Below are 10220 nucleotides of genomic sequence, written 5' to 3' on the forward strand. Positions count from 1 at the left end.
AAATGGGCTGAGTATTCTAATGATGATGGTGATGATCTGCTTTCCTTACTCGGCTCTGTGTTGATGCAGCTGATGTGCATTTTAACTCTCAGCAGTCTTAACAGGTGAATGGTAGTATCCATGCATAAGGAAAATGTAAAATTCTTTTTCCTTTTTCCGTATAAAGGAAGCTGAGGTTAAGTAAGCTGCCCGAGGCAGGAGCTAGTCAGGTGGAAGGAGTAGGGAGGTGACCGGTAGTGCTGCTGTGCTCCATTCTTCTGTGCACGTATTAATAGGTCCCTATTTAAGCCTCAGTACTGTTGTGAGTAGGTATTATTTTGCCTCTGTTTTCAAGGTGAAGACGTGGATTCCAAGGTAATGTGGCCAACTGTTGCAGTCTGCTCACGACTGAGGGATTTTTATGAACTTTTAGTACCAACACTGGGAATATTCAGGCAGGTGGAGACAAGTTGGTCACTCTACCCAGAGGTCAGTTCACCTCCCCACAGTGACACATCACTTAAGGGATGTAGTTGTCCTGCTAGTAAATGTCCGTTCTCTGGACGTGCACGTAGCCCTCTTGGTGTGGGGGCACAGGGCACCCTGCCCTGGATGGTTACAGCAGCGATGGCAGCAGTGCCCTGTGCGCCGGGTACTGTTCTGAATGCATGATGAACTCAGTGAGGTGACATTTTTTGAATAAAAAGTGAAAGGAGGGAAGTCTTTGATTAGAACGAAAAAAAGAAATACAAATTTGCTATTTCATTTAGTATTTTGGAATGTCTCCCCATGTTACTAAACAAAGCCCCTGCTGAACTATCAACCAAGGAATACAAATTCGAACTACGAGGTACTGCCAGAAAACTTTAAGTTTTAAAAACTTAAACGTAATGTCATCTTTGTCCTGAAACCAATCGTTTTTTTGGTAGGTGGTGAGTAAACATATAAACACGCAGTCCGTAATACAAAGCCTTACCTTGTCGCGCTCCTGCTGATGCACACTTATGGAATCACACTTTTAATAATCATTACCTAGTTTTTAAAGTTTAAAAATTTAGAAATAATTTTAGCAATGAAAATTTTATACAGGGAAACTCTTTTATATGAGTGAGCCCCGAGAACATGTTGGTTGTAACAGTGCCCAGTAGTTCTAGTTACTTTCAGATTCTAAACCCAGGAGTTTTAAAATTTGTGATCCATGAACCATCTGAGTAAAAAGTATCAACACTGATGAAGTCTAAATTACCAGATTTTTATAATACACAGTTAAGATGACAATTGATCGGAACTATCAACCTCAAAGACCTGTGATAATGACATATGAAAGCAGCCTAAAGTGTATGCTTATTTGGGATCAGATATGTAGGAGGGTCACTATGTTAAGTAGATTAAAATCAGAATAAAAATCTGTTTTATGACTGGGATCTCTAAGGCCGCTATGTTGGCAGGTGGAAAACAAACACCATTCACGGATGACTTAGCTCACCTTTCAAAAGGTAGAATATATATAATAACGCTGCTAAATAGTAGGTAACATTCGTTTCCTACATGCTACTAAAGAAAGTGCTTCCAAAACCACTTTTTTTATCCCACCCGTAAAATATGAGCAATGATTATTTACTTTTAAACAAAAATTACACAAATTCCTTTTCAGAGATAAAACTTTTGATAATAAAACATTTAAAATTTTATTAATCTTTATTAATGCTACTTCAGCCATATAGATGTGTTTGCTATGTGTAAACTAAGATTGTGGTCATATTATCAAGTGCAAATTCAGAATTGTCATAAATGAATATATTTTTTCAAAAATTAGTTTCTTATGGTTTACAATGCATGATATGGAAAGTTTAATATGATGTTAGATAATTTACCACTTGTCTAAGCTAGAGAAAATTGAATAATTAATAGTAATCTATAATGGTTCAATAGTTTTTCTTAAAACAATATTTCTCTATAGATCTATCTTGAGTGTTAAGTTGTAAAATCAATAAAAACAATAGTTTTGTTAGGGTTTTATAGATAAGTTGACTCGTTTTGCTTCCCCAATTCCTATGGAGCAGCTTTCAGAACTGTTTGAAGACCCAGAAAATTCTACATTGTCTATGAAATGACACTGACGCACACACGTTAGTATGATATCAAACAGACTATGCTCAGATTCTGGAAGGAGTTTCCATGCAGACAGATGTAAGGTCTCATTGCAAGGAAAGTATCTTTGGTCCTAAAAAGGACAGGAGATTTAGCCTCTGCCATTGTCTTGTGGAAGATGACTTAGGAAAACACCAGGGAGTTCACGAGATCATTATAAAGAAATGCATTTTGCAGGAAAGATAATTTTTGGTTATTTTTAAAATTTAATTTTGTTTGGATTTTATACACACTCTCAAATAACGAGTGATTACATCAATAAGACAACTGTAGACAAGGAAGGCACGGTAGCTGTGCCGGAGATTTTGGAATGTGCTGGGGAAGCCCAAGTCTAGCACATTGCTTGCATCTCCAGTCACATGACGCCAAGGATGTTAGCAGAGGCCTTTTTAATTATATTCAGCTTTAAGGTGAGTGCTTTTCTAATAACTTATTAGAAAATCAATAACTTTGCATCAGAACTCATTGTTACCACAGTGGTTCCTTATCACCATATATTTCATTGCTGACCTTGTTTCTGTTCACAGGTGGTGGTGGTGACCATCTTGGTCCAATAAGTTGCTAATTTAGAAGTGAGCAGAATACACGTATATCAACACCCAGTACTAACCGTATTTTCTAACTCTATCCTAGCTATTGGCATTGCCAACTTTTTAGCTTCTACATGACCTTCTGTGTTAAATGACTTGATGACTAAAGGGGAAGCTGGGATACTGAAAATAGATGTTACTGACAACATAGGATCAATTCAGAAACATGAAAATGGAAAACTTGGTAAATTCATGATGAGATTTATTCAGTAATCAATTTAGATTTTCTAGGAACTTGACCATGATTGCAAGTTCTTATATATTTGGGTCCCACTTAGAAATGAATCTTTAAATATACCCTTATAACTGCACACTGGTTTTTCTTTTCCTCTGTTTTGTTTGTTTTGGCTGTGCCACAAAGCTTGCAGGATTTTAGTTCCCTGACCAGGGATTGAACCCATGCCCTCTGCAGTGAAAGCATGGAGTTGTAATCACTGGACTGCCAGGGAATTCCTAGAATTGCACAGTGTTGTCCTAAAGAAACATCTTATTTCAAGGATCAAAATACCTGTAATGTCTGAGGATTGACATATAATTAAATGACATTCCCAATCTAATTTGCTAAGAAGTCCAGGGTATGAGCTATTTAACCTTATTCTGCCATCTGAGAATCTACACCAGGTTCTGACCACACTATGCCTGTTTTTCCATTTACAAAATGCATGTGTGGAGAGGTGATTGCTCTGTATTTCATTAAAAAAATGGCCTCAGTATAACCATGTTTTATTTTCAGTGCACTAGAAACAGAATAAGTCTTTGCCACTTCCTGAACACCGAATTAGCAAGCTGCTTCCATGCAGTGAGCTGTGTAAGGACAGTTTCATTGGTATCTACGCTTTCCTGTCCCACGGTGTTGACACAGTGGCTACAAAGAAACATTAGACACTCAATATCTTGTAATAACCTATAATGGAAATTAGTCTAGGTTATAATGGAAAAAACCTAGTCACTGTGCTGTACACCTAAAACTAACACATGTAAATCAACTATACTTCAATTTAAACTAGATGGATTCAAAGAGTTGAGAATACATTATATACTAGAGAGTAACCCTGGGTCTTTTGCCTTCTAATATAAGGTCCATCTCAGTCCAGATCATTTGGTTGTAACTCATACTGATCTGGGGTGGCCTCGGCCTGCCACAGGTTGGAGCGGGCCTTGGGTTTCTAGCCAGAAATTAAGGCTGGGTCACAGTGGTGAGAGCACCAGAGCCTATCCACTAGGCCAGTGGTCAGTGACCAGGCCACTGGCCCTTCGGCTTTGCAGAAGAGTTTCCACAGATGGAAAGTGGTGAAGCAAGTGAAGTTTTTATTAGGAGGAAGAGAATACAGTACATGTGGATAGACAAGGGGTGGACTCAAGAGTCCCTGAGTTGTCCCCTGGTGGCAGTCTGAATTACTTCTGTGGGGCACTTCTGGGTTTCCTTTGGCCAATCATTTTAATTTGCCTGGTTCACAATCCATATTTGGTACTTTTCAGGATCAAGGCTGTATATTGAACTAACACCCAAAAAAGATGTCCTTTTCATTATAGGGGACTGGAATGCAAAAGTAGGAAGTCAAGAAACACCTGGAGTAACAGGCAAATTTGGCCTTGGAATACAGAATGAAGCAGGGCAAAGGCTAATAGAGTTCTGCCAAGAGAACGCACTGGTTATAGCAAACACCCTCTTCCAGCAACATAAGAGAAGACACTACACATGGATATCACCAGATGGTTGACACCGAAATCAGATTGATTATATTCTTTGCAGCCACAGATGGAGAAGCTCTACACAGTCAGCAAAAACAAGACCGGGAGCTGACTGTGGCTCAGATCATGAACTCCTTGTTGCCAAATTCAGACTTAAATTGAAGAAAGTGGGGAAAACCACCAGACCATTCAGGTATGACCTAAATCAAATCCCTTATGATTATACAGTGGAAGTGAGAAATAGATTTAAGGGACTAGATCTGATAGAGTGCCTGATGAACTATGGATGGAGGTTCATGACATTGTACAAGATACAGAAATCAAGACTCTCCCCAAGAAAAAGAAATGCAAAAAAGCAAAATGGCTGTCTGAGGAAGCCTTACAAATAGCTGTGAAAAGATGGGAAGCAAAAAAGCAAAGGAGAAAAGGAAAGATATACCCATTTGAATGCAGAGTTCCAAAGAATAGCAAGGAGAGATAAGAAAGCCTTCCTCAGCGATCAGTGCAAAGAAATAGAGGAAAACAACAGAATGGGAAAGACTAGAGATCTCTTCAAGAAAATTAGAGATACCAAGGGGACATTTCATGCAAAGATGGGCTCGATAAAGGACAGAAATGGTATGGACCTAACGGAAGCAGAAGATATTAAGAAGAGGTGGCAAGAATACACAGAAGAACTGTACAAAAAAGATCTTCACGACCAAGATCATCACAATGGTATGATCACTCACCTACAGCCAGACATCCTGGAATGTGAAGTCAAGTGGGCCTTAGGAAGTGTCACTACGAACAAAGCTAGTAGAGGTGATGGAATTCTAGTTGAGCTATTTCAAATCCTGAAAGATGATGCTGTGAAAGTGCTGTACTCAATATGCCAGCAAAGTTGGAAAACTCCGCAGTGGCCACAGGACTGGAAAAGGTCAGTTTTCATTCCAATCCCAAAGAAAGGCAATGCCAAAGAATGCTCAAATTACCACACAATTGCACTCATCTCACACTAGTAAAGTAGTGCTTAAAATTCTCCAAGCCAGGCTTCAGCAATACATGAACTTCCAGATGTTCAAGCTGGTTTTAGAAAAGGCAGAGGAGCCAGAGATCAAATTGCCAACATCTGCTGGATCATGGAAAAAGCAAGAGAGTTCCAGAAAAATCTATTTCTGCTTTATTGACTATGCCAAAGCCTTTGATTGTGTGGATCACAATACACTATGGAAAATTCTGAAAGAGATGGGCATACCAGACCACCTGACCTGCCTCTTGAGAAACCTGTATGCAGGTCAGGAAGCAACAGTTAGAACTAGACATGGAACAACAGACTGGTTCCAAATAAAAGGAGTACGTCAAGACTGTATATGTCACCGTGCTTATTTAACTTATATGCAGAGTACATCATGAGAGATGCTGGGCTGGAGGAAGCACAAGCTGGAATCAAGATTGCTGGGAGAAATATCAATCACCTCAGATATGCAGGTGACACTACCCTTATGGCAGAAAGTGAAGAAGAACTAAAGAGCCTCTTGATGAAAGTGAAAGAGGAGAATGAAAAAGTTGGCTAAAAGCTCAACATTCAGAAAACAAAGATCATGGCATCCGGTCCCATCACTTCATGGCAGATAGATGGGGAAACAGTGGCTGACTTTATTTTTCTGGGCTCCAAAATCACTGCAGATGGTGACTGCAGCCATGAAATTAAAAGATGCTTACTCCTTGGAAGGAAAGTTATGACCAACCTAGACAGCATATTGAAAAGCAGAGACAGTACTTTGCCAACAAAGGTCTGTCTAGTCAAGGCTATGGTTTTTCCAGTAGTCATGTATGGATGTGAGAGTTGGACTGTGAAGAAAGCTGAGCGCCAAAGAATTGATGCCTTTGAACTGTGGTGTTGGAGAAGACTCTTGAGAGTTCCTTGGACTGCAAGGAAATCCAGCCAGTCCATCCTAAAGGATATCAGTCCTGAATATTCATTGGAAGGACTGATGCTTAAGCTGAAACTCCAATATTTGGCCACCTTATGGGAAGAACTGACTCACTGGAGAAGACCCTGATGCTGGGAAAGATTGAAGGTGGGAGGAGAAGGGGACAACAGAGGGTGAGATTGTTGGGTGGCATCACCAACTCAATGGACATGAGTTTGAGTAAACTTCAGGAGTTGGTGATGGACAGGGAGGCCTGGCGTGCTGCAGTCCATGGGGTCGCAAAGAGTCGGACACAACTGAGCAATTGAACTGAACTGAGGATCCTCCCATGTGTTCACACGCATCTCTTAGCCAAGATGGATTCTACCGAAGAGGCCTATGGGTAGCCTGTCATTAGTTAGCATCACTCCCCTTTGACCTCCAGGGGGAGGCTTTTTGCGCATATGTGGTCACCGAGGTCTCCTGACTGAGAATGTGAAATATGTGGTCTGGTCAGGGATCAGTCTCCTCCCTTAATTGTCCTACTATTCTTGTCTTGGGAGTTTTGGTCCACAGGGAATGAATCTCCAATTGCTTTACCGAGTGTGTGTGTGTGTGTGTGTGTGTGTGTGTGTGTGTAACATCTACTTCTTGCCTCAAAACTATGTAGAATAGCATAAAAGTCTAGGAAATTGTCTTTTCTTATACATCTCCATGCACTCCTTACGGTCAGGATCTTCTCCCCATGAGGATAAGCGATGTGAAGGAAGACAGTGCCGGAATGATTAATTTTCTTTGACTTAAAATTTAATATATGTTTGAAAAATTAAGCTGCTACCTACGTTTGGTAATGTTACAATCTTCTAATAGTGGTTTGTCATGGCTGAGATGCTATTTGTGTGCACACCTAAGAGCATCAGTAACATCCTTTTATAAAATTTCACTGTAGGGATGATGTTACAGACCTTTGTTCTTAAAGCAGTAAGTACCTTTGGTCCAGATTTCCCTGGTTATGTGCTGTGTACATCTGTCTGCCTATCAAAGCTTATCTTGACTGAGAGTGACATGTCAAGGAGTAGAAAGATGGTAATAAAGATGCAAAGGGCAACCTGAGTCCCAATAAAGCAAGGTGAAGTGCTTCAACTGTGGAGCTTGTTGACGCAAGTGCTTCAACTTGAGACCCTCTGAAGCTTTCAGAATGCTTTACACACATCAAGTGTGTGCAGGTCTGTGTCTGCCTCACTTCAGTGGGTTAGGGTGTGAGATGCACTTTCACTACAGTCATGTGGAATTGTTGCAAACCTAAACTGTAAAAGAAAGGGTGAGCCTACAAGAAGTTACTCTGATGTTTTGTATAAATGTGGTCTTCATTACTGTATTACGTATTAGAGGTTTCTAAAAGTTATCAAAATCTTGGCCATTAATTAATGTTGGACCCTTTGAGTTCAGTAGCTCAGTGCCTCATCACTGGAGGATCGTGGAATTTGTACATGTGTGTGATGTGGGTCTGTGTTTACATTGCTTCTGGTCCTTGTATGGTTCACCTGAGCCCACCTGTGAGTTGGTGTTACACTGCCCCAGACTGAAAGCATGAACTGCCTTAGAGATTTAGATTCTAATGTTTATTCTTTGCCACGTGCTGGTTACAAAGTCATAACCTGAAATGAAAAGATAGTAAATAGATGAAATAGCTTTTTTTGCTATTGTTGCAAGTTCATTTGGCATCTGAACATTTGGATGCTGCTGCTGCTAAGTCGCTTCAGTTGTGTCCGACTCTGTGAGACCCCATAGACAGCAGCCCACCAGGCTCTGCCATCCCTGGGATTCTCAAGGCAAGAACACTGGAATGGGTTGTCATTTCTTTCTCCAATGCATGAAAGTGAAAGGTGAAAGTTAAGTCACTCAGTCGTGTCTGACTTTTAGCGACCCCATGGACTGCAGCCCACCAGGCTCCTCCATCCTTGGGATTTTCCAGTCAAGAGTACTGGAGTGGGGTGCCATCACCTTCTCCGAAACATTTGGATAGATTAATTAAAAATCCACATATCTTGGTAATTTGGACATATGACCATATCTTAGTGTTTAAATGACAGCAGTGTTTAAGATATAATCCAACATATTGACAAACTCATCAGCTCTCATTAGAAGGTCTTCAAGACTCTTATCTGAAGGTTTGTTCTGTAATAAGAAAATGTTAGTTTTCAGTTCAGTCGCTCAGTTCGAGTTAGTTTGTCAGTTCAGTTCAGTTGCTCAGTCGTGTCCGACTTTGCGACCCCATGAATCACAGCATGCAAGGCCTCCCTGTCCATCATCAACTCCCGGAGTTCACTCAAACTCATGTCCATCGAGTCGGTGATGCCATCCAGCCATCTCATCCTCTGTCGTCCCCTTCTCCTCTTGCCCTCAATCCCTCCCAGCATCAGAGTCTTTTCCAGTGAGTCAACTCTTTGCATGAGGTGGCCAAAGTATTGGAGTTTGAGCTTTAGCATCAGTCCTTTCAATGAACACCTAGGACTAATCTCCTTTAGAATGAACTGGTTGGATCTCCTTGCAGTCCAAGGGACTCTCAAGAGTCTTCTCCAACACCACAGTTCAGAAGCATCAATTCTTCAGCACTCAACTTTCTTCACAGTCCAACTCTCACATCCATACATGACCACTGGAAAAACCACAGCCTTGACTAGACGAACCTTTGTTGGCAAAGTAATGTCTCTGCTTTTGAATATGCTATCTAGGTTGGTCGTTACTTTCCTTCCAAGGAGTAAGCGTCTTTTAATTTCATGGCTGCAGTCACCATCTGCAGTGATTTTGGAGCCCCCCAAAATAAAGTCTGACACTGTTTCCACTGTTTAGGAGTAGCTAAATTTGTGCATTGAATTTATGAACAAAAAGTTTTTAAGTTTTTAACAAAAACTTAAAAGAGTAGTGTGCAAAGAGTAGTGTTATTAGCTAGATAATTTGAATTGCAAAACTATTTTCACGTGGAATGTTTGTTTTTGAGTTGATAGGTTTGCTTAATAGAAGTGTTAATTTAACCTTTCTTGTTTCCATTATCGCAATTTGTAAAACCTGATAGGAATAGTGGAGCAGGGGCTGAGGTTCTTTCTACTCGTATTAATTTTAAAGGATACCTATTCAATTCTTGATCACGTGCAGAGGTGCCTGCTATGTCTGCGACGCAGCACTGGTGTGGCCGTAGACAGCAAGCCTAGTAGCCGCCGGGGACATCACTCCTTCATCCATCATCCCCGCTCCGTTAAGTGGTGAAGGGGCAGAAAACAGACTCGCCTCGGGGTAACCCGAGCTCGAACCCAGCACCAAGTCCTGGCTTCCTGAGCAGCTTTCTTAACACGGGCTTATACTCCTTGTGCCTTCTCATTTGTTTGATGAGAAATGAGGCTTTCTATAAAGGCAAGTTCTGAGAGTCCCAATAAGAAACAGCTGTGAAGTTTTTGTTTTTTTATTTCAATAGAAATGGTTCCGGAGAGTATGTATTTGCATAATGCCTGCAGGCCGCTCACCTGAGCCTCTCGATCCTGTGGAAGACAGAGGTTAGGCTTTCCTACTTGCAGACAAGCCAGCTCTCCCGGAGGGATGCGTGCCTTTGCTCAGGCCGGGTGACACGGAGCGCGGGGGTGACTGCCTGCCTGCCAAGCACGTGTGGCTCTGCCTTGCGGCGCGAATCAGGACGGCTGCTCCAAGAGCACCGCGAAGCCGCGCGGAGGGCGGGGGCGCCGGGGGGCGTCAGGAACCGGGCCCGCAGGGCCCCCAGCCCTTGAACCCCGCGGAGGGAAGGGACTGGTCAACTGACTCAAGATGTATTGGCTTTCATAGTCTCCAACTGCGCTTTTCAACCTGGGAAGGGCAGAAACACCCTGCAGAGATTGAGGAGGGTGAGAAGGAGCCGCTTTCC

This window comes from Bison bison, unplaced genomic scaffold (genome assembly GCF_000754665.1).
Source record: "Bison bison bison isolate TAMUID 2011002044 unplaced genomic scaffold, Bison_UMD1.0 scf7180017864353, whole genome shotgun sequence".
In the NCBI taxonomy this organism is placed as follows: Eukaryota; Metazoa; Chordata; class Mammalia; order Artiodactyla; family Bovidae; genus Bison; species Bison bison.